This window comes from Manacus candei, unplaced genomic scaffold (genome assembly GCF_025592945.1).
Source record: "Manacus candei isolate 608988 ecotype Guabito, Panama unplaced genomic scaffold, ASM2559294v1 h1tg000050l, whole genome shotgun sequence".
Lineage (NCBI taxonomy): Eukaryota > Metazoa > Chordata > Aves > Passeriformes > Pipridae > Manacus > Manacus candei.
In genome coordinates this window covers 5,163,569-5,191,052 of record NW_026138098.1, presented here as the reverse complement: position 1 = coordinate 5,191,052, position 27,484 = coordinate 5,163,569, and the positions used below count along the sequence as shown (strand labels likewise).

Sequence of the window (27,484 nt, the reverse complement as noted above, 5' to 3'; positions counted from 1 at the left end):
CTGCAGCTGGTGCTCAGGAAGTATCTGGAGGCAAAGGGTGGGGTTACCAAACCCCACCAAAGGCTGGAGCATCCTTGGCTCTTCATCCTTTTCCTGCTGCTGTGCTCCCCTCTGCAGGCAGGATCTGTCCAGAAGTTTGCACAATGTGCTGAAGGACAACAGAGGGAAACTACAGCAGAGATGAGTCTGCACCAACATTCCCAGGGTTGTTGCCATCACATGGAAACACCACTCTGGTCATTTGGAGGGAGAAGAGTTCACAGAAGGTTGGAGGCTCTTGGCTTTCTTTTGAGAGCTAAAAAATGGGAGACACTTTCATTTTCTGGTAGTTTCTCCACTTTCATTACTACCATGCAACTGTATTTAGATTTGCCACCTCTGGCAGTTGTTTCAAGCCCAAACTAACCCATTTTCCCAAGATTGAGTCAAATTTCATGAGAATTTTACTGATCACCTGACAGCTTAAAAAAAAATTCTGCTTGCAGTGTTTGTACTTTCAGCCACTCACCTTCAACTCTTCATTTAATTCTTCATGGTAGTTAGAACAAGATGATCATTAAGGTCCCTTCCAACCCAAACCATTCTATGATTCTGTGATTTTTCAAGTGGTATAAAACCAAATTGCAATAAATCCAACCTCATTTCATTGGCACAGAGTATTGCTAATATTGTTCAGTTCATGACCTTCTGCTGGTGGCTGCCTTGCATTTGATACAAAATAAGAGGGATTTGCTTCCTTGCAAAACTGTCTTTGCTGCTCTACAAAGGTATTTGACCCTTAACAAAGCCTCAATGAAATTTTGACATAACATTTTGCACTTGTTTTGCACATTTTAAAGAGCTATTGCTGCCTAATCTGAGAATCTGAAAGTAGAAAAGCTGTAACAGGCAACTTATATAACTGCCAAACACATATATCATGCAGAAATCTTGTATTTATATCAGCAATGTAAATGAAAATGTATTTATATCATTACAAAATTGTACACAGGAAATTTCTGTATCATACAGGAAAATTATCTAGAAAAGAGAAGGTTTGCAGCCAAGATTGGAGTTTCCTGTTCTGTTGATGTGTTCCTCATATATTATCATCATAAATCGTGCTCAGGTTCAGCACTTTGAGCACAAGGACCAAACCAGCAGTATTTTAACTGTACCTCACAGAATTTGCTGATAATCCAAAAAAAGTATTTTCTCTTTGCAGCCTTTTTTTTAAAGATACCTTTTGCACTGCAGTTCAAAAATACAAATACAAATAAAAAAAGTAAATAACAGATAATTTTGATTCGAGGCACGTTGTAACACAAATACAGTAGTTCCTGCAAATAATCCAGTGATACAAAATCAACTTGAAATCCTATTCATGGTTCAGCAGGTCTGTGATTTCACTCTGAGGAGAATTCGTGCTTTCTGGCACAACAGATTTATTTATTTTAGACCATGTTTTGCTGTATCCAGAATAACTGGTAAGAAAATACAAAATGAATTGTTCAGTGAAACCTTTCTTACAGCAAAGGAATGAAGGATGTTATCACTAAGAAAAATATTTGTGCATCAGGTGCAGTAAGTTCCTGATGCTACATAAAGCCCAAGTTCTCACTCCTAAACTCCCCAAGGGCTATTTTTTTCCCTTCAAAGCACCACCTTCTCTTCCCCACAGTGACAAATTCACACTCTTCCCACCCATCTTTGTACAAGACATTTGTTGTGCTGCTTCAGATCCCAGCACAAAGGTGGGATGGAGGGATGGACACTCTGGAAAGGGGCATCACAGGGTGTGGAGCCCAGTGATCCGTGTCCTGCTGGGCAGCTCCTGCTCCATCATCTTGTACCAGCCCCTAAAACACAGTTCAAAATCACAGATCCCACTTCCCATTTATTTAATGGATTTGGTTCAGCCAATTAGGCCCCCTTTTCCTTGGGTCTCTGCATAAGGGATGGGACTAACACTTCCAACCTCATGGAATTAATTGCCTGTAAAGTCACGGCCAGGCCTTGGACAGAAGCACCAGTGATATTAATTATTGTTATAGATATTATAATGTTAAACATCATTTCATACATTTCTTTGGAAAAAAACTTTCAGAATGAAAGGGACTAAAACCACCCCCAGGCTGGTTAATTATTTTATTGCCCTTCAGTGTCCAGGTGATGCCTCAGCTCTATTTTTCTCCTCACACTGCAGTATTCCAGCCTCTCTAAGCCACGTCAGAAATGGGATTCACTGACTCACAGAAGTCAGAGAGATAAAAAGAACTATTGTTCACTGGCTAATTTCTATTTCTAATTTTTCTACAACCTGCAGTTTTTTCTTCGTTGAAATGTTTTAAATTCGTCCTCATGAGATACAATTAATTTGTGGTTCTAAAAAGGCAAGATGAGCTGAGATTCACAAAGCTGGGATTTAACAGGGCAAAAGTATGGTGCTCATTTTAAATATGAAATATTATTTTCTTCCTGTAATGAGAAGACTTCCAACCAATGAAAAAATGAGAGAGCAAAATTATTTTAATTTTTACTGACTCATATGACACTGCACCAGGAAGGTACCAAAGTGCCACAGAACAGCCTGGAAGTGAAACAAATGAGGGCTGTTTCTGAGGATGGATTACAAGTAATATTTATGAATATATATATTTATTTTTATAACATAAAATAATTATTTTATTTATTGTTGTAATGCAGGTTAGAAAACTGAGGAAGAACATGCATAAAATAGCAGAAATAGAAATATGGCCCTAAAAAAATAAATCACTTTAAGAAACCCATGGCAGTCTCTAGAGGGACTGATATATAGATTTTTCCACCAAATGATCAAATTAAAAATGGGCCAGGAGTGAACAATCACTGCACTAACAAAAACCCCCTTTCAATACTAACATTTCCAAGTTGGGCTCAGAAAGCAGCTCCCATTATCCACTGGGAACATTGGCTGACTTTCTTACTGGTAAAAGTCAGCCAGCAGGCTGTAATTATACTGAATATCTTCCTGGATCCTTCCTCCCATAAATGGTGCCATCTTTTGAGTAATAGATCACTGGGCTGCCTTGCTCAGATTATTACACTAATATATCATTAGGGCACCAGCTTGGAGTGGTGATGGATTGGTGTAACATGGTGTGAGAGCTGCAGCACACTCAGGAATGCCTGGGCTCTTGTGCTGATGGATGGGATGGGGTGTCATGGAGAGGTGATCCATCTCCCCAGAGACAGGGCAGCCTGCAGTGAACAACCCTGGGGTGATGCTTGAGAACTTATGGGCTGCTTTACATCCCCAGGGAGAGAGGATGGGGGCCCTGGACTGATTTGGAGTCCCCCAAGACACACCTGGGCTACCAAGGAGGGAGGACACGGGGCTGGTGCAGGGTGCCTGCAAAAACTGAATTAAGGGGAAAAAATACTTGCTTTGATTACCTCCTGTGCCTAAAGGGGGCTTACAAGAAGGCTGGAGAGGGACTTTTCACAAGGCAACGTAGTGATAGGACAAGGGGGAATGGGTTTAGGCTGAAGGAAGGGAGATTTACATGGGATATTAGGAAGAAATTCCTTCCTGTGAGGGTGGTGAGGCCCTGGCACAGGTTGCCCAGAGAAGCTGTGGCTGCCCCATCCCTGGAAGTGTCCAAGGCCAGGTTGGACGGAGCTTGGAGCAACCTGGGCTAGTGGAAGGTGTCCCTGCCCATGGCAGGGGGTGGAACAAGGTGATCTTCAATGTCCCCCCCAACCCAAACCAACCTGTGATTCCATGACCTTCAGAACCACATTGTCTTAAGCACCAAGAAACTCAGAGACAGTGCCTGTGCACAGATATCACCTGTGCAAATACATCAGATCACTCACCATAGCTAAACCAACAAAAATAATCTCTCATTTTATGGGAGATATGGAACTAAACCCAAAACTTCAGGTATTTATTTTACAATGTCTTGCTGCACATATTCTGGGTGCTCAAACCATGGTGCAAACCCACTCTAACCCACAAATCCAAGGATTAGTCAAACATTTTACTGAAAACTATCACAGTGTAAGACTTTTGCATTACTTACCATTAACTAGTTTACATTTTCTTGTTAAAGCTCCATGGTGTTATTCACCATTCTTTCATTTTCTTAACTGTGTCAGAACACCTCAGGGTGAGAAATGTGGCAGCTAACTTTCGAACTGGGAAAAGTATATCTTTACATCTAAAAGACTAAGAAAGTCTTAATTGGTGTTTTTTCCCCGAAGTTTACAAAACAAGACTTAAGTTAAAAAAAAACCCCCATCATAGATTCTCTAAAACTTTCCTTTTCACTCACACAAAACCAAACCGTCACCATGTGTAAAAAACCATAATTCAGATTTCTGGTAAAATCTAAACCCAGAGTAACTCAAGCCCCAAAAGGAAAATATTTGCATTATATGAGTCAGTGCAAAGGATTTACCTTTTCCTGGTTTTTATTGCTCTGCTTGTCCCCAATTAAACACTGAAATTCTGCAAGGACACATGGAGGTTATGGTTGTCTTGTATCATGATACCAGCTCTGTTATTCTAGAAATGTGAAATCATTTTAAACCATCAATGATCCCCTGAAAAGTTATTCTCTTTTTAAACAAAGTGGTAAAACCTGTAATAAAGCAATCAGTGTTCTCTGTAATTTTATTTTTCAGATATTCACCTGACCTCTGGCAGGATGGTGCTGTATTCCAGCCATGATATGCGTGGAAATTAAATTAAGTAGCAGGTGGAAAAGTGAATTAGCTTCAGTAAGTTAAACAATGCATGGAAATTGAACTCCACACTTTCTGCATAACCCCTCATGTGCTGATCTACCCAGCTGCTCTCAATGCATGTCAGGGCAGCAGCATTCTTGACATGACAAGCATCTGCCACCCACTTTTCTTTTATAAACTGAATAATATGATCATTTCATAGTCTTTGCTGACCCTCCTTCATTATCCTTAAATCCAGGTGGATTTGTCAGCCAGCACAAACCAGTGAGTCCCTTCCCTACCAGCACACGGGAGCGTTACCCAGCACAGGCAAATTCTGCTAACAAGGGAATGATTGTTCCAGCTAAAGCTTTGCAGATTTAATATAAAATCATGCTGTGTATCCTTCCCTCTGCCTCCAGTGAAGGTGCTCACTGGCTTTGGCTCCAAACCTGATGGTTCCAGCTCTGCCTCCCTGCACAGCCAGGTTAGCACCGAGACTCACTGCCTGCCCTTTGGGATTTGGATCCTCTTCTATGTCCTTCTCCCATAGACAAGCTGGAAGCAGGAAAGATCTGCCTGCCTGCCACTCCCCTGGTGCTGGGAGAGGCTACAGGGAAATCAAACCCAACTCCACAGCTGGTTCAGAGCATATTTCTCCAGCCCCAGCTGATGGCTCCTTACCCCCTTCACCTGCACTATTTGGGAGAGAAGGAGCTGTGGGGCAAAATCTGGGGCAAAAAGAGCCCCAAATTCATTGGGATAAGATGGGAAAGAGGGAAGGAGCTGCTGTCCACAGGTGCCAAAGGCAGAGGAGCTGTCACAGCTGTGCCTCCCTACCATACCTGTCCCAGCCAAGCAGTACCTGCAGTGGGGAGGAGATGTTTGGTGCATCCAACAACTGAGCTTTAGCTTGGGGGACATGAAAAGGGATATTAAGAAATATAAATGCTGTGTAATAGGAGAGAAAATTACCAGGTATTCATGGATTAATTAATAACCCACTGCACCTTGAGGCAATAATCAGGAGTTAATAAGCTGCAGGAAACATAAAGGAACAAAGAGAAAAAGAGAGTTCAGTACATTATGACCTCTCTCAGCTTTTGAGTGATGTCTGCCCTGTATTTGGATGGGTCTTGGAGCAACTGGGATTAGTGGAAGGTGTCCCTGTCCATGGCAGGGAGTTGGAATGGGAGGATCTTTAAGGTCCCCTCCAACCCAAACCATTCCATGATTCCATGATATTTGAACTTTGATATTTGGAGCCTTCCATTTCCTTGACATCTCTTCCAAGACAGAGTGACCTCCACCCTACAGCAATAAACCTGAAGGTGAAAACATATTGTCTCAAGGTTGCAGTTTGTCTGATTTTGTCCCTTTTAGTTCCTCATAAGAATTTTCCTGGAGTGATTAGGTGTTTGCTTATGCAAGGTAATTACTTTGCATAAAGCTTCTTCCTATTATGTAGCTAATAAAACCAGCAGTAACATATATCTTGGCCCAAAGAGGCTGAGAGTTTATTAAAGTTTTAAATTATGAATTCTGCTAATGCAGGGTAATAAGATCAAACAGCACAGTATGAGCAGTGATCATTCTCCTATTTTTGTCTACTATTGTGTAGTTATTAGACATCTTGTCCCTTATTAATCTTCTTTGACCTTCTTCCACAAATTCTCCTTCTCATAAAACTGAGTAACTGCTGAGAATCATAATGTGCCTGTAGGGATGATGGGGCACAGTGTGATACAAAATGCAATTGATAAAACAAATGCCCTGGTGAGCCCACCCTGACCCCCTCTGCTCCTCCCAGCTGGGACATGACCTGTTGGGTCACAGCTGTGGAGGAGGCCTGGAGTGATGAAGACATCCATGTTACATCAGAGTAATGGAGACATTGGGGGGGCCCAGCCTGGAGAAAAGGAGGCTCAGGGGGGACCTTCTCACTCTCTGCAACTCCCTGACAGGAGGGGGGAGCCGGGGGGAGTCGGGCTTCTCTCCCTGGGAACAAGGGACAGGATGAGAGGAAATGGCCTCAAGCTGTGCCAGGGGAGGGTCAGGTTGGACATCAGGAGGAATTTCTTCATGGGAAAGATGTTCAGGCATTGGAAGGGGCTGCCCAGGGAGGTGGTAGAGTCCCCATCCCTGGAGGTGTCCAAGGAAGGCCTGGATATGGCACTCAGTGCTCTGGGCTGGGTGACAAGGTGGGGATTGGGCACAGGGTGGACCTGATCATCTCAGAGGTCTTTCCCAACCTCAGTGATTCTGTGATCTAAGATTTACTTCAGCAGAATATCCAAATGTAATTTCTTAATGTCAAGAAAGGGATTTGAATGGCAGTGATTTGAACAACAACAACTTCCTGTTTTCTGAACGTTGTGGGAGAAGAACAGAGCAGAACCTTTCAGCGGAAGGGCCAACCCAGGCAGGACGTGACAAAGCAAACACAAAATCTTCTCTCCAAAGTCTTCTTTGTAAATTCAGTGCAAGATCTCCCACACTGGAAGACAGCCAGTGTGTTCCCACAGCATTCCCTTTTGTGTTATGAAAGATGAAAGAAACAAGGATGTGGCCACCTGCATCAAGGACGTGAGATGGAAGAGAGCTCAGCAGTTTGCTCACTCCTTGTCAGCACAAACCACAGCCCCAGACCCTGTTTCACTGGGAATCCACATGGCTTCAGCATCCAAGAATAGAAATAAATCATTCCTTTTGCTTGTAATATGACTGTGCTGTATAAAAATTTAAGTATTTATGGAATTTATAACTTATTCATTATCAATCACGACACTGCCACTGGAGTGAGACAGGTAGGAAGTCTCTGCCAAGAAGTTTTTCCCAAAAAAGTTCAGTTCTGGTCTCTTGATTGTTTTTTTTTTTTCCTTTATGTACAGAATAATGAAGAAAAACCCACTAAGTTTGGAGCTGATCATGCTTGTTACAGCAGGTGGCTAAAGAGGAGAAAACCAGCTTTTAAGGACTATTACAATTATTTTATGTGTAAGCAAAAACAATATTAAAAAACCCCAAAACACTAAACCCAAACCAGCAAAATCCTAAATCCACAGTTTCCATCATTTGATGGGCTCTGTGTGATGGCAGGCACAGGAAGGAAAGCACATGAAATGGATGCATGAAAGTTTATGCAGCAGTGACCCACTGGCTCTCCATGGTGTGTTCTGCAATTCCATGGACAGCACATGGCCCATCACCCCTCGTGCCTGTTGGCTACAGTCCAGAGCAGGAGCTTCCACTTCTCCATGCTCAGCTAAAGGGCTTATAGCTCATGTTTTCTTTTAATTTAACACCCTCTGTGAGGTTTTATTTGGTTTGGAGGTGCCCTGTGGTGCTTCTGTATTTATATTCAGAGCATTTTGAAAACAACTGGAAGAGACCTGTTTTGTGCACTCGCAACTTCACTTTTGTGTCCTATTTCCTCTCGTTCATTGTGGGATCCATTTGTCTTTTTGCTCAATTTTTGTGTGGAGTACTTTATTCCACCAAACCAAATGTTCTTCTCACAAAGGTAAGGGATTCTTCAGGAAGCCCAACCAAGTTTGTCTCCTTGGTCTAAGAGCACTGTGTGGCCTTGGTTACCAAACTGTTGTGACAGGATAAGGGGGATTGGTTTTAAATTAAAAGAGGATAGATTTAGGTTAGATGTAAGGAATAAATTCACTGTGAGGGTGGTGAGGCCCTGGTACAGGTTGCCCAGAGAAGCTGTGGCTGCCCCATCCCTGGAAGTGTCCAAGGCCAGGTTGGACAGGGCTTGGAGCAACCTGGGCTAGTGGAAGGTGTCCCTGCCCAGGGCAGAGGGTGGAACTGGATGAGCTTTAAGGTCCCTTCCCACCCAAACCATTCCATGATAAGCTCATTTGAACACCTACACTTTCCATTTTAGCACTCAAGAGACAATGGTTGGCTTTTATCATGAACAAACCCAGGCCCAACACCAGTGTTGCAGAAGTTGTTTTTAATTAATTAGAGAGATGGAAAACTTCCCAAAATCTGTTCTGGCACTCAGGATCTGATAGAGGCAACTTGGCACTGCTGGGAAAGAGAAACAGCAAGGTAACTGATGTAAGGAAGGAGCTGTCTTGGGCTGGAGCTCTTCAGGTCCTGCTCCTCAGGACCTCTGCAGGAGGGTGGAGGGGACAAACCCCTGCCAGCACAGGATGCCACCCCTCTTGCTCAGATCTCAGTCATGGACATGGTGCAATGCAGAGTTGGAGTTCAGAGATGCTGAAATCAAGCAGTTAATACACATTTCTCATACACTGGGACAGATTTACTGCCCTGCTCTGTTGGCTTAACCCACAGGAAGGGCAGAGCCTCCTGCTGTGCCATCAGTTCATCTCTCCGCCAAAACAGGGAGGTTCATGGCCAAGAAGTGAATTCTCAGGACAAGTGACACCAGGGTTTCATCAGGCGCCCCTGACACAGCACAGAGAGAGAGACATGGACATCTCTGCCTATCCCATGCCACTGTGACACCTGGGGGAAACCTGGGCAGGTATTCCAGCCAGGACACAGGAGAAATGGAGAGAAATGGCTGAAGATAACACGTTGTCACTACAGGGGATGGTCTGTGCAAGAGTTTCCATCGAGGGTGGAGATGCCTGGGAGCTGTGAGGACACAGTGGTGTGAATCAGGAGCTGTGTTTAGATCAGCTCTCTCCTATTTCCCTCTTGCATACTAAACTGCACACAGAAACTATTAAAACCTTGTCTGGGATAATCCTGTAAAGCTTATTTACTCCCATACAGCCAAATACTTATTTACTTTACTTATTAGCAGTGTTTACTCATCAGCTGTACTCTCTGAGCAACCTCAAACCTCAGTTTGTTTCAGTCTTTACAGAAGCATCATCTGTCACAAGCTGCTTCCTCAGTCTGCCCTTTTTTCACTCCTCAGCTGCATTTTCCACCATGCAAGGTCATTTTTAGTTGTGTGAGAGGAGAATAAAATGAGCTTTCCCATTTGTGCAGAACTCCCCCCCACAGCCAAAGCAGTGAGAAAAGCAGGAAATATAATGGAAAAATATACTGGAAAAATATCCCAGCCACAGTCTTTACTCCAAGAGTATCCCTGGGTGAACTGAAATTCTGATGTCCACCAACCAAGTGAAAATTAACCTTGGAATCTTCAACCACAGTGCCAAGGTCTCTAGTTTTAAAAAGATACCAAAGGGCGAGCAAACACAAGAGGATATGATCCAGTCAGACAACCTGTTCATTTCCAAAGTGGTTCTTTGGCCAACACCAATAAAATCTGAAGAAAAATATAAATAAATGAAGGTTTTTTTCGAAAATATTGCTGATGTCTTTGTGTTCCTCCACCTGGAGTACTGCAAAGTGTTTACTAAGTGTAGAAAGTGTAAGAGAATAATCTGCTGCTTGATGCACATCATCAAGCCTGAAATTCCAAAGTTCTGCCCAGCAGTGGTTTTTTGGGTTAGACAGGGATATAATCCTCTCCCCAAACACCCTTCTGCTGACAGAGTGGGACATTGTCCAGAAATGTCCTTTCAACAATTCCTCTGCTTTATCTACAGGGAACATTGTTTTATTTTTAAGTCCAAATATTTTTAAAGTAAGTGTTTCAAAATGATGCTTTCTAAACCTCTGCAGTTATTCCATAGGAGAAAGCCTAAGAACAACAGCTATGAATGGCAACATAAAGATTTTCCTTTAATGTAGCACTAGCTTATGAAAAGCTTTCAATTAATACAAGCTAATTAGAAATAAGCAATTTTCATTTAAGTTGCTCCAATACCCATGAAGTTTCGATAACGTTTTCTGCAGGACAACAGTTTATTCCTAATCCTGTCTCATTAAAGGGCTTTAAAGACATTCTTATCATAATTTTCCATGTGTTGCACATGATTGCTATGGAGTATTGTTTTCACAGTGACAATGCTCCAATCCAGAGCAGTCCCCCCATGCTGGATGCTGTCCAAACACTTATCCCAGCTCCAAAGAGTTTACGATAATCCAGGCCGGTGAGGCCTGAGACAAAAAAGGGGATGAGAAGACAATGATGGAGGGATAAGCATTTTATACCCAAGAATGATGTTCAGAAAATATAACTCATGCTATGAAATCAATGAGATAAATTTATGAAATTAATTCCCAGCACATATTTGACTGCAAAATATTTTCTAGTCCATTTTACCTAACTGCAAAAGTCTGTTAACAATCAGCACCAGTAACTCTTTGGTGTTGACCTTTCCCACCCTGACTTGTAAGTTTTGTGTTGGCCAGGGCCTATGGATATCTAAAGGCATCTCAATGGGCAGGGTCCTGTTCCACGTGCCACAATGAATTCCAAGCAAATAGAGGGATGTGTGTTAGAATTTTTGCAGTCCTGCATTGTCCAGGTTTCCAGTGCTCTAGATCAGATGCACAAAAGAGGAAAAAGGAGAGAGAAATATTTGTATTTGTCCTGGAGTCATGCAACGGGCAAAGGTGGTGGTGATAAAATTGGTTATCCTGAACAGCTGAAAGAGGGTAGGTTTGGACTGGGTGTTGGGGAGGAATTCTGTGAGTGTGGGAAGGCCCTGGCACAGGTTGCCCAGAGAAGCTGTGGCTGCCCCATCCCTGGAAGTGTCCAAGGCCAGGTTGGACAGGGCTTGGAGCAACCTGGGCTAGTGGAAGGTGTCCCTGCCCATGGCATCATCAGAACTGGATGATATTTAATGTCCCTTCCAATCCAAACCATTTTGGGATTCTCTGATCTGCTCCAGACAAGGACAATCCTCTGTGCTGGCATTGCCCCATCCTGTTGTAGACACACCCAAACATGCATCATTTATTTAAGACCAACTTATTCAGTTGCTAAAGAAATGCTGTCCATGATACCAGATATGCAGTACTGTCTTTTCGCTCTAAAATTTCATATTTTATAGTCATCATAGAATGCTATGATAAAAATATCCTTCCTACTCTTCCCTAAATATTTTTCTCATCCATTCCCACTTTGTCACCAAAGTCACCTGGCAGATTTCTGGTTGCAGAAACCTCAGCTTTCAGTCTGTTTATAAAAGGAAACTCCCAGAGATCAGTGATTTTTAAATTATATTTATGTTACAACGAAGTTCTCTTTTACAAAGTCAACCGAAAGTTAAGGGCATTATTTGGTAAGAACAAGCATAGAAAGATTCGTCACTGAAGGAGATGGGTCTGGATAATTATCCAAGTCCATCAGAGGAATTCCATGATTTTAATTATATTGGTTGTTACCAATTGTGACAATAAGTAGATACACATTTTGGATAGGAACTCAGGATAGGAATTGATTCAGGGTTTTGTTAAAATGTCAGTGCATTTCAGTTCTATCTATTGATCTCAGGTTTATGGGGTTGCTTTTTAATTTATTTTCCTTCTATTTTTCCATATTACTCAGATGGTAAATGCAAATGCATGTGCAGAGTTACAGCAGCAAATGCACCAGCCAAAAAATCCTTCAGCAGAAGTTCTTTTATTTCAGTTTCAAGAAGTAGGATGGTGTGACTTTATTAAAAAAAAAAAAAAAAGAAGATTGAAAACTTTGTGATGTGAGACACTTTTAAATGAAAACACATTAAATTATTTACTGTGGTAAAATAAGTATTTAATGGAGAAACATTTAAAATTTAATTGACTGCTGAGATTATTGGGTGAATTATGTGAGGCACCCACACGATGCACAGATTTCTCTTGTAATTGGAAACACTCAGAAAAACATTTTTATAAATCTATTTTGAAACAAACAAACAAAGAGATAATGGAAGGTTTGTTGTAAAATGTACTACCATGTTATTACTCAAGTCACTGGAGAAAACTAAACCTGCATAATTCAGGGGGGAGGGGAGGATGAGAAGGGCAGTGCTTAAATTTGAGGGCTATGACTGAAAGTTCTGGTTAGAATTTAAGATGGATAATTAAATAATTATTTAATCTGGTATGTAATTTAACTGACTTACTGAAAATTCTTAATAAAACTATAGTAGCTCTTTAATAGAATCATGGAATGGTTTGGGTGGGAAGGGACCTTAAATTTATCATCCAGTTCTGATGATGCCATGGGCAGGGACACCTTCCACTAGCCCAGGTTGCTCCAAGCCCTGTCCAGCCTGGCCTTGGACACTTCCAGGAACGGGGCAGCCACAGCTTCTCTGGGCAACCTGTGCCAGGGCCTCACCACCCTCACAGCCAACAATTCCTTACCACTATCCCATCTCCCCCCCTCCCCTCCCCTCCCCTCTCCTCCCCTCCCCTCCCCTCCCCTCCGAACCTCTCTCTTCCCTTTCCCTTTCCCTTTCCCTTTCCCTTTCCCTTTCCCTTTCCCTTTCCCTTTCCCTTTCCCTTTCCCTTTCCCTTTCCCTTTCCCTTTCCCTTTCCCTTTCCCTTTCCCTTTCCCTTTTCCCTTTCCTTTTCCTACTATATTTATTATCTCTTTCCACATGAAATCACCAGCCATGGCTTTCTTTGAATGGCAGAGTGGATTCAAAAGGGCACTAAACTGTCATGGAGAGATCCTGCTGGTCTCTGGTCTTGGATAATTCTCCAGAGCACTCTCATTCCATGGGATTCAGCACATGTTGTTGTTCTTCCCCATGTGAAATGGCTCCCACCAGGTCACCACAGCAGTGCTTTATGAGTGGAAATCCTCCACCTCACAATTCCTTTGCAAAATTAAGAGAAATTACATCAAGTTTTCAAAAAAATGACTCTGTAGTCATGTACTGCTGAGTCAGCCACTACATGATCCTTCCAGACTATTTCTAGTTTGTTTATAACACTTGACCAAATATTACTAATATTACACATTGCCAATGTGTCAAATTGCCACTCTAATTACTCCACCAGCAACACACATCCTTTTGCAGCCAATCACATTTGTGCATGTCTGTAAAAAAACCCAATAACTTCTTTGTGTTATGTTTAAATTGTAAATTTATTTTAGATTTGCTGTGGAGTTGGAGTAGGGCAATAATAAAACTTTTCATCACAGCACAAATTTAATTGACGTTTCCACCTATTTAGGGATTTTTCAAAATTGGGTTTTAAAAAAAAATACAGAATGTTTAATACAGTCATTTTTTTAAAAATAATTTTGGCTCATAGTTAAGCTTGTGATCTGTGCACAGTGTGAAAATGACACTCTATTCTAGAAATTCCCTTTTCTTTCTTTTATACCTTCATGGGAGGCAACAAAAGTAAACCTCATTCTGAGTAATTAAAGGCTTTCAATTGCAATCACTTTGCAAAAAGCCAGCAACATGTACCACAAATGAAATAATTCCTGAGGACCCAAAGCAACATTGTGTTATTCCCCTCAAAATGAGTGTATTGGAATAATTTGTAAATATTAGTGGGAATTTCATATTTGTGGCAAAAAAACCCACCATGGACCATGTCAAACACCTTCCAAAAGTCCAGACTGATGATGTCCACACCCCTTCTCTTGTCCACACATGTAGAAGACCAGAAACCTGGTCTAGTTGAAGATGTTCCTGCTCATTGCATGGAGATTGAACTAGATGGCCTTTAATGGTCCTTTCCAACCCAAACCATTCTATTCTTCTATGATCTAGACTAAAATCTGCACCTCAGGATTTAAGATCTTTCCTTTAAGTCTTCTAGTCTGCTAAAAAGAAAAGATATTGGAAAATGTTGCCTCACTCGAGCTCTATAAGCCACACTGAACTTTTCTGTTAAATTTAGTAATTAAGTTTAGTCTCAGCTGAGAATCAGTATGGCAGATTTCAGCCTGAAGTGAAAATAAATGGTTGAATTATAAGTCCCTAAAAATAGAAATTCCGATTGCAATCACCGACACAACCTTCATTTGGGCCCCTGTAGGATTATAAAAGACATTTAGTAAACAACAAGGTGGGTAATGATGCAGGGAGTGTTTTCATACAGCACTTAGAGACAACTCACTACACATAATTAGAGCATTACTGGAGTCATCAATGACTAGAACATCTGATAGAGAAATGTCACCTGCCTCAAAATATGGGAGTGATTCTGGCTGCTTTACGTGCAAAAGCTTTAAAAAGCAGAGAGAGAAGATGACAAAAACAAAGCTAATGACGGTTCATGTCTTGTTGTTTTGAAGCAGCACAGAATCACAGAATCACAGAAGGGACACAGTCACTGAGTTGGAAGGGACCCACAAGGATCATCAATCCAACCCTCAGCCCTGCACAGGACCATCCCCAAGAGTCACACCATGTGCCTGAGAGCATCATCCAAACATTCCTGTCAGCCCTGGTGCTGTACCCACTGCCCTGGGGATCCTGTTCAGTGCCCAACCACCCTCTGGGGGAAGAACCTTTTTCTGAGATCCAACCTAAACCTGCCCTGATACAACTTGAGGTCATTCCCTGGGTCCTGTCCCTGGTCCCCAAAGAGCAGAGATCAGTGCCTGCCCCTCCTCTGCCCCTCCCAAGGAAGTTGTACCTGCAATGAGGTCTCCCCTCAGTCTTCTCCAGCCGAACACACCAAATGCCCTCAGTGTCCTCACACTTCAAATCAAGGCCCTTCACCATCTTGGTTGTCCTCCTTTGGACTCTCATTTGGAAGTGAAATGGTTTATCCTCCAGTATCATTTCCTGAACTTTGTAATAAGCTCTTGTGGGGGTTAATAAACCAACCAAACAAAAGTGTTGTGTCCATCCATAAGGAAATGTGTTGGATTGTACAAAGTCTGGGATTGAAGGGTGAGCAATGAAGGTTGGACTCATTTCACCCCAGGCTGACCATCCACACAATGATCATGTTTGCGCTGTTTCTGCATGAGCTGGAAAGCCTGGAGCTGCTGCCACCAATCAATTCCAATCCAGCTGGAAAAGTCTTTGTCAGCCTCTTGTCTTGGGCTGCACTGGAGCTGCTCACCCAAAATGTGCTATTTATGGAATTCCCTGCACAGACAGATGGGTCTGAGTGCTGAGATCAGCACAGCACCATTTCCATGGATTCTCAAACATTCATGAAGGTGACAGGAACTCAGCAAGCAGAGGAGCATTGGTGATGTGGAACATTCATATAAACAACTCATTGAGTGAATAGTGAATAACTCCAGCTCTACGGGATCTTTGGCAGTAATGGCAGGACTCCCATTATTTGGGGTTTTGTTGGAAAAAAATGGCATTTTCTACCCTGAGACAATAACTCATCAATGGGGTTGGACTAGAGCAACTCCAGAGATCCCTTCCAGCCCTAACTATGCTGTGGTTCTTCTTTTACACTTGGAAATATTCAATGTGCATCCACAGGAATCTCTTCTTTACCTAATTTTCTTCGGTATTTTAATTTATGACTTGGATATAAAAATTTTAATGTTACAAAATATAAAAGAACTCAACCAACCAGAACTGAAAATTACTGTAGGGAAGGGAGGAAATGGTAAACATTCACAAAGGTGAAATTCAGGTGGGCAGTAGCTTTCCATGTAGTGATACTTCAAGACTTACTGGAAGAGAGAGGATATGAAATAAGAGCCAGGATTGTGACTGCTACAAAAGAGATGTTTAAGAGATAATTTAAGAGATAGGTAAGAAAGGTCAGAGAGGAGCTGTAGGGGTTGGAGGACAGCAGGGACACCTAACAGACCTCCAAAAAACCATGCCTTTTGTGAAAAAGTTGAAAGATTTGATTTTGTTTAACATAAGAGATGACTAAGGGAGGCTGTTCCAGGGGGACAAACCACCAACCAGTTCTTGTCCATTGACAATGAGGCAAAATGAGACCAACAAGAGACATGTTGAGAATTCCTAATTGATCTTCCAGGAGCTGACTAGACAGACCAGACCTCCTCATTTCCAGTCCCAAGCACTGCTTTTGGCTGCTGCCACAGTAGGATGGTTGTCTAACTTGATATTTAGAAGAATGTGTTTTTGCTTGGAGGCCACACAAGATCTGTGGCTGAACCTTCTCTGGAGCCTCTTTCAGCTTTTCTTTTGGAGGATTTTATTTTTCTGACTCATAACATCAAACCCCCCATATTTGTTCATTTATTGCTGTTGTGTGCCAGGCAAGAGTCACTTGGGAGAAGAAGCAGAAACCTCTTTTGAAGCACGACGTGTGTGATGACACATGGAAGCCTGCAGCCTCTCCTGGCCTGGATTAGAAAGACATAATGGAAATACACCCTCTCTGTTTAGTCACTGGGAAACAAGTGGTTTCACAAGCCTGTATTTTCCATTCTTCTTGTTATTTTTCCCCCTCAGGATAGTTCTTTCCCGCTTCTAAAGGCTCATGTTACCATGGGAAACATGACAGAAGCCAGTGGGGTTTGCTAGCCTGGGAGATCTGGAATGATGTCTGAAGGGAAAACATTTTCATTCCTAAGGTATCATTTTAAGGTGCTGCTCGAAAGCCCTTTGTAGTCTTGGAAAGGCTTTTCATTGGTGAAATATGTAAGAGTTTACTGATTACTCCTGTATTAACAAATTCCTGCAATGAGAACACAAAAGACATACAGAAGAACATAGAAATAGCTCTTTTGAGGACTGAAAGAGCTGAGTTTATTAACAGTGGAGAAAACCTTTGACTGAGTCAACACACAGCATTTTTCAAAGAGTTTGGTTCATGTAACTCAGAAGTCGATTTGCTGTGAGAATATTTGTTCTGGGCTTGTCAGGAATTTTTTGTAGGAGTAACAGCTTTGTTTGGAGAAGCCTCTGCTAAACACTACTGTCATTTCTGCTGCTTGTCAGATGGGCTTTTAGCCCACTGTTTTTTCTAAATGTGGAGATATAGTCTTGTTCTGTATTTAAAATTGACCAGGTATCCATAAGGAGGACTTGGGAAAAGAAGCCAACTCATAACGTAATCATAGCTGGTAATCTGCTAAAATACAACATAAACCATCAGTGAGCATTGCTTTGTTTTCAATTTTATATGAACAACCTTCAGAAAGCTTCACAACTGTGTAATGTATGCAAACATCTTTTAAGAGAGACTATTTCATCTTTTATTCTATTAATTCCTTTATCAAAGGGGAATAGGAGCCTATGGGTTTATTTACATTTTATCAGCAAGCAAAACATTGCAATCTGAAATAATCCCGAGCAGAAATCTGCCAAGAACATTGGGAAAGCAGCTTTTCTTGCAGGTGTTAATGTACTGAATCAGAAGTCAAGCCTCAGAAACAACTGAGAGAAAATAAAGATATTTGTAATGCCTGACACACCACAATTTTCATTTTCCAAGAGGAACACTCTAAATCTTCCCCCAAAGTGTCTATTTGAATTTGACTGAAGGTCAACATATTCTCTTTGCAAAATGAAAAGTATCCAATTACCCTGTCCATCAGGGAGTTAATGTGAGGACAGTTAATGAGATCTGTAGAGAAACATGAATATTAAACAGCCCATATTGCACAACTCATGTTGCTGCCCCGGGGATCTGATCCAAAGTCTGCTGGGATCAACTGAAGGATCAACAACACACTCAATCCAAAAGTGGGTTCAGCCCCATATATGTGGATGGTTTCTGGGCTGACTGAGATTGAAGTGAAGGGCTGGAGGTGGCTGCACCAGCCCCAAGCACCATTCCCAGCCCACGTGAGCAGCTCCAGCCAGGATGTGTCCTCCTGGGCCACACCAGCTTTTCTGTAACACAAAATCTGTCCCCACTCGTTTCTGTGTGTGCTGAACAATTGCAATCCATGCCTTGAATGCTCTGTTTCTTCTGCCAGACTTCATGGCAATTATAACTGCAATTAGTATTACTGTGTAGCTCCTAATAAACTATGGTAAAACACAGAGTTCTCCAATGTGCTGGTAATCTGTACTTTAGAAGATATATATACCCAGCCTGTCAGAGATACCAGCATCAATTTTGAAGTGTAATTACCCTGAGACACTTCACAAGTTACCAGGTAATTCAAACCAGCAAAATGCACTTATCTGCCTCATATATACAAGCACATTTTCAGTTTAGATTTGGCCATTTCATATCCTGAGTTAGACTTCATCTGTTTAATTGACTTCAAATATTCAATTACTTTTTGTTGAAAAGAAACTCTCTAATTGAGTGGTAACATTAGACTCTAGAATGATCTAGGCAGGTGCCTAAATATCTCCCTGGAACAAGTTTTACACTGAAAAGACGAGTTTTTTGGTTGCTTGTGGAATAATTTAAATTTCAGAATGAGATCCGGATCCCTATTTGCTGCAGGCAATATATTTTGTCTTATGTATCAGATTCCAAAATCAGGGAATCACTGAGGTTGGAAAAGACCTCCCAGACCATGGAGTCCAACCTGTGCCCGATCCCGACCTTGTCCCCCAGCCCAGAGCACTGAGGGCCACATCCAGTCCTTCCTGGGACACCTCCAGGGGTGGGGACTCCACCACTTCACTGGGCAGCCCCTTGCAATGCCTGACCACCTTCTCCATGAAGAAATTCCTCCTGATGTCCAACCTGACCCTCCCCTGGCACAGCCTGGGGCCATTTCCTCTCATCCTGTCCCTTGTTCCCTGGGAGCAGAGCCTGACCCCCCCCCCCCAGCTCCCCCCTCCTGTCAGGGAGTTGCAGAGAGCGAGAAGGTCCCCCCTGAGCCTCCTTAAAATAGACCCCAACAATAGGAAAAAAAAGAAATGAAAGGGTGAAACCAGTAAAACAGATTTTCAGTGAAACTGCCATTCCTTTCCCCCCAGATGTCTGTGTTTGCACCTACAGCTCCATCCTCCCTCTGGTTACCAGCAGAGCAGGGAAAGAGCTGCCTGCAGCCAGCTGAGATCCTGCCTCTCCTGTGGCCATCCCAAGAGCAATGCCCTTAGAGATCAGAAAGTTTAAGGATCATCCCCCAAAGTCATGTTTCTCAAACTCCCAGGTGGAGTCTATGCAGGCAGGCTCAGGAGGATGGAATAAACCCACGAGGCTGTGGGAAGTCAACGGGTACCTTCCAAATTGTACTAAATCTCTGTGTGAACTCTGTCACTGGGGAATAGAGTGACCTTGGTTCACTGTAGCTTAATCCTCCTCTAATCCTCCCCTCTAAGGCAGGATTACAGTACAGTGAAGAGAGAAATTTCTCCTCCCAGAGGAGAGTTTCCATACGGGACTTTAACGGGATTTAACTCTTGCACTCACCCTGCAACGGTGAAGTTGTGTCAGAGGAGGATTAGGTTGGATATTGAAAAAAGGTTCCTCCCCCAGAGGGTGGTTGGGCACTGAACAGGCTCCCCAGGGCAGTGGGCACAGCACCAAGGCTGCCAGAGCTCAAGGAGTGTTTGGATGATGCTCTCAGGCACAGGGTGTGACTCTTGGGGATGGTCCTGTGCAGGGCTGAGGGTTGGACTTGATGATCCTTCTGGGTTCCTTCCAACTCAGCATATTCTGTGATTCTGTGAACTCGTGGGGATGACTCCCCTCTTCTCTCCACTGGCACTACCTTATTTTTCAAGAGGTCTATCGAAATTAATTGGACTATTGGGAGAACATGACATAATCTGCACTGGTGCTGTAAAATGTTTTATGTCCTGAATTCCATCCCAGAGGAAACCTTTTGCAGCTGATGGACTTGAATCTGTTTGTTGTTATTGCTGAACAGTGATATCCCACTCAGGCATGTCAGTGGATATGAAGAATAGGAGAGACTTAAGAGTGTGGAAGGTGCACAGAAAAATAATTTTGATTTTCTGATGTTTTAAGGTACCATACCTACCGTCAGTTCACGACAAATCAGGTACTGAGGAGCTCCTCCCTGGGCAAACCACTCTTCAGCAAAACCAGTAATTTCGTTCTGCCTAATGAGATATTGGGTCATTAGATAAATGTTTGTTTCCAAGGAACAACAGAAGCAATTAATTTGGTCTCACATCATGGAAGGTTGCAGTACATGCTCTTTTTAGGGAGAATAATATCTCACAAGGAGCTCCCAGGTTGGAAACCACAGGGCTCGTGGAAGACTTTGAGTCATTTAAAGTTTTATCACTTTTAAAACAATAACATAAATTGATTTAGGTCTTGGTAGTATTAAGGTAAGAGTAAAACTTGGCAGAAACCTGTAGCCTATGCAGGAAAAAAAATGCAGTATGTTGAATTCCACACAATAATCTAATTAGCTTTAAAAGTTCTGAGTTTTAAATTGTTTTATTGTCTTGGTTCTTACCTTTACTAATGGAAGATTTTACCTAAAATAAAGAATACATACAAATAGAACACAAAGATCACAGCCTAGGAGTACAAGAAGTAAATATTTTTAATGCAAACTTGGAATTACTTTTAAGTAAAGAAAATATCTGAAAAGAGTTCAGCGGAGGGACTTACATGGATGAAGACCTGACCCAGTCCTCAACCAACTCAGCTTTCTGCTGATGGCAAGGGGTATTAGTTTAGGCCTAATGAGCTCTCAAGACAATCATGCTCATCTCATATGTTAAGAACAAACCTCAACCCTGTTAGAAACCAAGATCTGTAATTGCCAACTTGGTTTTTGGTATCCCAGTCAGAGATCTGCTTTGCTCCTCATTAAGACTTTATCCTTGAGGGGTAACAAGTAATCACAATTTAATTATTAATAAAGGGACTCTAAGAGATTTTAAGATCAACATATCATAGAATTATCACATGGATTAGGTTGGAAGGGACATTAAAGACCATCCCATTTCACCCCCTGCCATGGGCAGGGACACCTTCCACCAGCCCAGGTTGCTCCAAGCCCTGTCCAAGCTGGCCTTGGACACTTCCAGGGATCCAAGGGCAGCCACAGCTTCTCTTGGCAACCTGTGCCAGGACCTCACCACCCTCACAGGGAAGTATTTCTTCCCAATATCTCATCTTAACCTTTAAAGTATTACTCCAGGTATTCTGGATCTTTGACTTCAAATATTAGACAGATTTCATCAACAGGTGAACTTTCATCCATGGATGGAAAGTTTTAATTCATCTCCAGGAGCATCTGAGGATTGGCATCACCTCTCTGCTCTGAGTACACACTGCTGAAAGTTCTATTTCAAAACAGGAGGTCTGAGGGTTTATTTTCAATTTTTCTATGCTTGTATGCATGTTAAGAGAAAAGAAAAGGTTGTTTCTCTTGCAATGTTTCTACCTTGATATTGACATTCTGAAGAAATCAATAAAAACTCTTCCACTGGTTGGCTGCACCAAAGCAATGGATGCTGATCTTTCCAGTAATTGAATTTTTGTTTCATTTGTGAAGGTAACAGAGCAGCTTCAAGAGGCTCCCCACAGTGTGAGAGGAACATGCTGATATGAGTGGGAAAGGGGAGTTCAACAAGCAGGAATTCCTGGGTGCCCTCCAACATTCCTCTGCAGATCCCTGATGGGTATTCTACAACACAACCAGCAACAAGCCCAGAACAAAACCTTGAGCAAAATAGTAAATATTTCTTTGAATATTTTAAAAGAAAACCCAGCTGCTCCTTTAAGTATTCCCTGTGCTAAAGCTGGAGGAAGAATCCACTGTTTAAATGTGGGATGTGAGGACTTCAGGCTGGCTTCAGTGGGAATATTAATTCAGCCTTAATTATGGCTAAGGTGATGCTGTGTGACAGTGCTAAACACACAGGAGGAAATTAATTTAAGGTGGAAAAATCAGCTTTTAAATAGGAGTGATGCAAGTACTCGTATGTCCCATGGGCCTGTTGATATTTTCCCACTGTATTTTTCAAAGTCCTGAAAGAAGTGGGAAAAATTCCATTGAAGTGGAGAGTTTTCCCTCAGTGGCAGGAGCCTTGTGCCTGGAACAACCCCTCTGCAGGAGGCTGTGCTGGATTGGGGGTCCTCCTTCTTGGCTAAAGCATCTGGGAGGAGAAATATTGTGTAACCTGCAGATCCCATCCACCCCATACAGCTTCCAGTGGTGCTTCTGTTGCACATCAGAGAGGGTTATGTGGCTATACTATTGTATTATTGTTATATTATTATTTTATAGCTCAGTTCAAATGCTGCCATGTATAGCAAGTGACATTTTTCTTCTTAATTTTAAAATGAAAAATTTATGGCTTCTGCTACAAATTAAAAAAAAAAAAATCATTGAGACTTAGCGCTAATTAAGTGAGAAGTGTAAGAAATGTAAGAAAACTGACTGGAAGCAGGTGGGAATTTGGAACTTTGGAGGCTCTGCTCCCAGGGAATAAGGGACAGGAGGAGAGGAAACGGCCTCAAGCTGGGCCAGGGGAGGGTCAGGTTGGACATCAGGAGGAATTTCTTCATGAAAAGGGTTGTCAGGCATTGGAAGGGGCTGCCCAGGGAGGTGGTGGAGTCCCCATCCCTGGAGGTGTCCAAGGAAGGATGTGGCACTCAGTGCTCTGGGTTGGGGGACAAGTTGGGGATTGGGCACAGGGTGGGTTTGATGATCCTGTAGGTCTTTTCCAGCCTAAATGATTCTGTGATAACTCAGGTTTGGTGGGTAACAAATATTCTCCTCGGGTCAAAGTTTGGGGCCCCGAAATTCCTCATGGCTTCAACTTGCTGAAAGAGATTTAAAAAAAAAATCCCATAAACCCTAAACAAAACAAACAAACAAACCACAAACACAAAAAGTCACTACCTGAGTCTGAGGCCAAAGGAGATCATCACTTGCAAGGAAAATGATGTTCTCCATTATGAAACACATCTACTGCTGCCCTGGCAATGTCTGGAACTGCAATATATCCAATATATCCACTTTGTCTCCGACACAAGATCAATTGGGAATCCCTCCTCAGCACAGAATTACTCCTCCAAGCCTCAATCTCCACTTACAAGATTTCCCTTCTCTGTGATTGTTATGGCAACTTTAAAAAGTTGAACTGCATTTTTCTGCAGAAAACCTGAAATGATCATTTTGAACATGTGAATTGTCTCAAATGTGGGAGTAAGAACATGGCAATTGAAATGTCAGTGCTGCTGAACGAAGCCACTGCTGATGTTTGAGCAAAATCAGGAGTCAAGAGTTGATGGCTTTTGTGGCACCACCTAAAAGTCTTGGTAGCAAGACCCATGACTGTACCATATGCTGCCATCACAGCACAGAGCTGTCAGGGTTTATGGCAGCTCCAATGAGAAGTGACTCGACAAAACGCTGGACATCAGTAAAAAACACATGAATCTGAAAAAGCAAATATATTTTAAGAGATTTCAAGTGGCCTCAATTCAAATAATTTCACTAATAATTTAAAAATAGTCTGTTATGAAACCTGGAGCCGTGGTGGAGTCTGAGATGGTCACACCAGTCCATGAAGGTGGAAAATGTTAAATGTACCTCATGTAGTGGTCACTTTTGTTTATTTATTTACTTAAGGTAAAAAACATTAATTGCTTTATTATCATGTACTTTTATTTGACTAATGGAGCATATAGATAATTAATTACTTTCTATTCTGAAAACATATTGACCTAAAATATCAAAACGAGTTTAAAAATTCAGTATAATTCTTTCTATGTAAAGCTCAAGTCAAAACCATTTATTAACCAGCTGGTGGCAGTGTTTTCATTAGGAAAAGATAAAAGTTATCCCACTTGTTTTCCAGAGAATTCACTCTTTCAGCTATTAAAGTGGAAGAATCTTCCTTGTTGTTTGGTTTCCTTCATTTAAATTCGAAGAAAATCCATACGAGACATAAAACCCTTCAGTCACTGCCGTGGAATACTCTGCTTTTAACAGGTTATGGAATGTCAGGAGAGCCCAGAGATGTTTTATTGCCTTTTGTTGTTACTGCTGTGTTAGAGAGCTCCTTGCTTTTCTCTGCAAGTTAGTTTAGATTTCAAACAGAGATGTTAGAAGGAAATAAAAACATGACAGATTTAATATTGGTTTCTGCCCACTAGTGGGTTTTGTGTTTGGAAAGAGAGGTTAGAAATTGCTTCTGGGAAGCGAGAGCATGGCAGTATTTCCTTGCTCTCCCCACACACTCAGTAATGGCATGTTCCCATCACTCTCCTGAATCTTAATTTAAACCAGCCTATAGCTGTGTGGAGGGGAGCTGCATCTCTCCTTATGGGATTTATTAAAAAAAAAGATAACAATTAGTCAGCATTTATCAGGAATAACTTACAGAACACAGGCTGCCTTAGCTGGAAACGCCTCTCACAATCCCATCCCTCTCCAGCTTCCAGCAATGAGCCCTGACATGTGATATTTACGGAGTTTTCCAGCCTGAAATAACAGGTACCAAGAAACCTGAGTGACAAGTGAAAGCTATTCTGACCCCTCTGACTGAGAATAACATCACACTCCTACTCCAAGGGCTCAAACACTCCTCCCCATATGTGACAGCCGTGCCATCTGCACCAGCTCCATCTGCTAACGGGCATCTTAAGCCTACACATATGTACCCAAAACTGATGCCAAGAAGCGTTGGAACACCTCCTTTATGTCTGGGAAACACACCATGCTATAGCTAAAATGAAAAAAAAAAAAAAAAACACAAAAAACTAAAGTGCTTATTATATTCCAGAAACACCTCCGGCATCTTGGGTGCAGAGCCAGCAGGGCCATTAACTGTGGATCCCAACTGTTGTATCCCCCCCATTGCCCCTAAATTAGTGCAGGTGCAGGAGCTGCAGGGCTAATCCCTCCATGGAGGATATAATGAGGTTTAGGAAAGCCTCCTGACCCACCCTGAGTACCTGCACTGCAGTTTGGGAATGGCCAATCCATGTGGCAGCTCTCCAAGGCTGGCACTTCTCTCTCTTTTTAGCACCAGGAGGGCTCAGCTTGCTTTGGATTATCTGAGAACCACTGAAAAACAAGGAATAAACACGTATTGACTTCAAGAAATGTTCTGATCTTTAGAGCCAGATTGGTCTTTTAGAGTCCAAATGCTTTGTGAATCCGGGAGATCTTTTCTTAAGGTTATGCCACAGTTTTCAGCTTGGATTTTCTTCTCCTTTCTTGCACAGGAGATCAGAAACCCCAGTGCAAGGATTCCTGACGTTAAAAATACCCATTAATAAATGGGAAAAATCAAACACACCTGCATATGTCACTTCAAAAGAGGAAATCTGTCATTCAGCTTCACAGAAAGGTCGAAGTGACACTTGGCTGCAATGGCTCTGAAGCTCCTCGTGGCTTCCAGGGTTGGAGAGACACAGGACATGGGATGTGGCAGCTCCCAACCACCTGTCCAGGTGCTCAGGTGGGTGAACATCATTGATCTGACACTTAAAAGAGAGAGGAGCAGGGAGTTTGGCAGCTGGCAGGAAATCTTCCCTGCTGTGACTTGTCAGGGTTGATTGATTTCCACGGATCGCTTCATTTTTCATGATCTGGCATTTTCCAATGGAAAACTGTTTGGAGAATATTTCTGGCCAGACCATTTTCAAGCCCCTTTGGGGTTTTGTTTCATTCCCGGCCTTTTTCAATACTTGATGAGCAAACAATTCCTGCATAAATTGTAAATGTTTGGACTAAAATTTGCCCATAAAACCCCCTAGGATGCATGTTTCATTATTCCTTTGTCAAGTTAAAAACCCACTGTAAATATTTCTCAGTGAGCAAGTGATTGATGTTTCAATCATGTTTGAATTTACATCCACCTTGGTGTTCTTCCCCTGTGTATATTGCTATGAGCTGGCTGAATGATCATAAAATTAAGCATTGCACTCTGGAGGGTTTGTGGAAACACGTTTCATGTTTTTTCCCCAAACCCTTCTCTGTGGATAAGCAGCAGTGGGTGGGAAACCAGTGTGTGAAATCAGAAGTACCATAAACAACCCAGAAATCTGCTCCTGGTCAGCAATGGAAAACCAACTCCAAAAATATGGTGGTGTAGAAATCAGAGAAGGGCAGGAAAAATGTGTGTGTATAAGTAGAGCAGGACCTCACAGCCAACTCATGCCCTGTGTTCGATAATCTTTGATTCATAATGCAACTGTTGATTTTTCATTTCTTTGGGGTATCTTAAGCATTTTTATAGTACATTTGTTGCAATAAAAAGTGGTAACAGATCCACTACATGTTTATTTTATAATCTGTGTGTTTTGACAACTGCTATCATATCATGAAATATTTTATATTTAGAGTCTGCCTCTCCATGGAGAACAGAAACGGGTAAGGTTGGAAGGGATCACAGTGGATCATCAGGTCCAACCCCCCTGCTCAGCTTTTCAGACAACCACAAATTAATACTTGAAGTTTTCTTGCTGATGGTACTTTTTTTTTTTTTCCCCCTCCTGAAGTATCTTCTGTAAGAACAGAGGCAGCTGGAGGAACTGACAGCAATGGGATGGTGTAACTTTACTGCTCTAAAATCAGACTCACAGAACCATAGACTGGTTTGGGTTGGAAGGGACTTTAAAGACCATCTGGTTCCAAACCCTTGCCATGGACAGGGACACCTTCCACTAGAAGGTTGCTCACAGGCCCCTCCAGCCTGGTCTTAAAGACACCTTCTGCTGGACCCTGGTTAGTCTGAGTGACAGCTCCTGTCCCCGAAATGACAACTCCTGTCCCACAAATGTGAGGTTAGGCTGTTGCTGAGATGTTTTCATTGCCACATTCCTCAAGGCTTTGCATCATCTCATGGGTTTCTTTGTGTATTCAACACTAGAAAACCAGGGGCCCTCTTTTCTGAGCTCTTCACTGCCCCACTGATGCTGCAGAACAGCTCCAGGTTGTTCTGTGCCACCCGGTGCCAGCTGATTTTGCTGCTAAAATAAACCCATTGCCCACAAGCCCTCCCCTCACAGACTCAATCACACCAAATCTGCATCCTGTGAAAGGCAGTGAGGAAATGGCTGGAGCCTCATCTGGGGGAGGATTTGCAAAACAAACAGCATTTGAGGCTCTGATTTGGCTTTTTCTGGGTCCTGCCATCTCAGCTGCACTTGATGCTTTTGAAATACCCACATT

The 27,484-nt window shown here is 42.3% G+C and overlaps 1 protein-coding gene across 1 annotated transcript in view; it reads right to left on the bottom strand.

Moving 5' to 3' along the window:
• Positions 1 to 14,946: 14,946 nt before the first annotated feature.
• DOCK1 (dedicator of cytokinesis 1) overlaps positions 14,947 to 27,484 on the bottom strand; it is a 332,168-nt gene continuing 319,630 nt past the window's right edge. The window contains exon 53 of the mRNA XM_051801050.1: positions 14,947 to 15,025. The gene's annotated coding sequence lies outside the window, so the exon portion shown is untranslated. The remainder of the gene's footprint in view (positions 15,026 to 27,484) is intronic.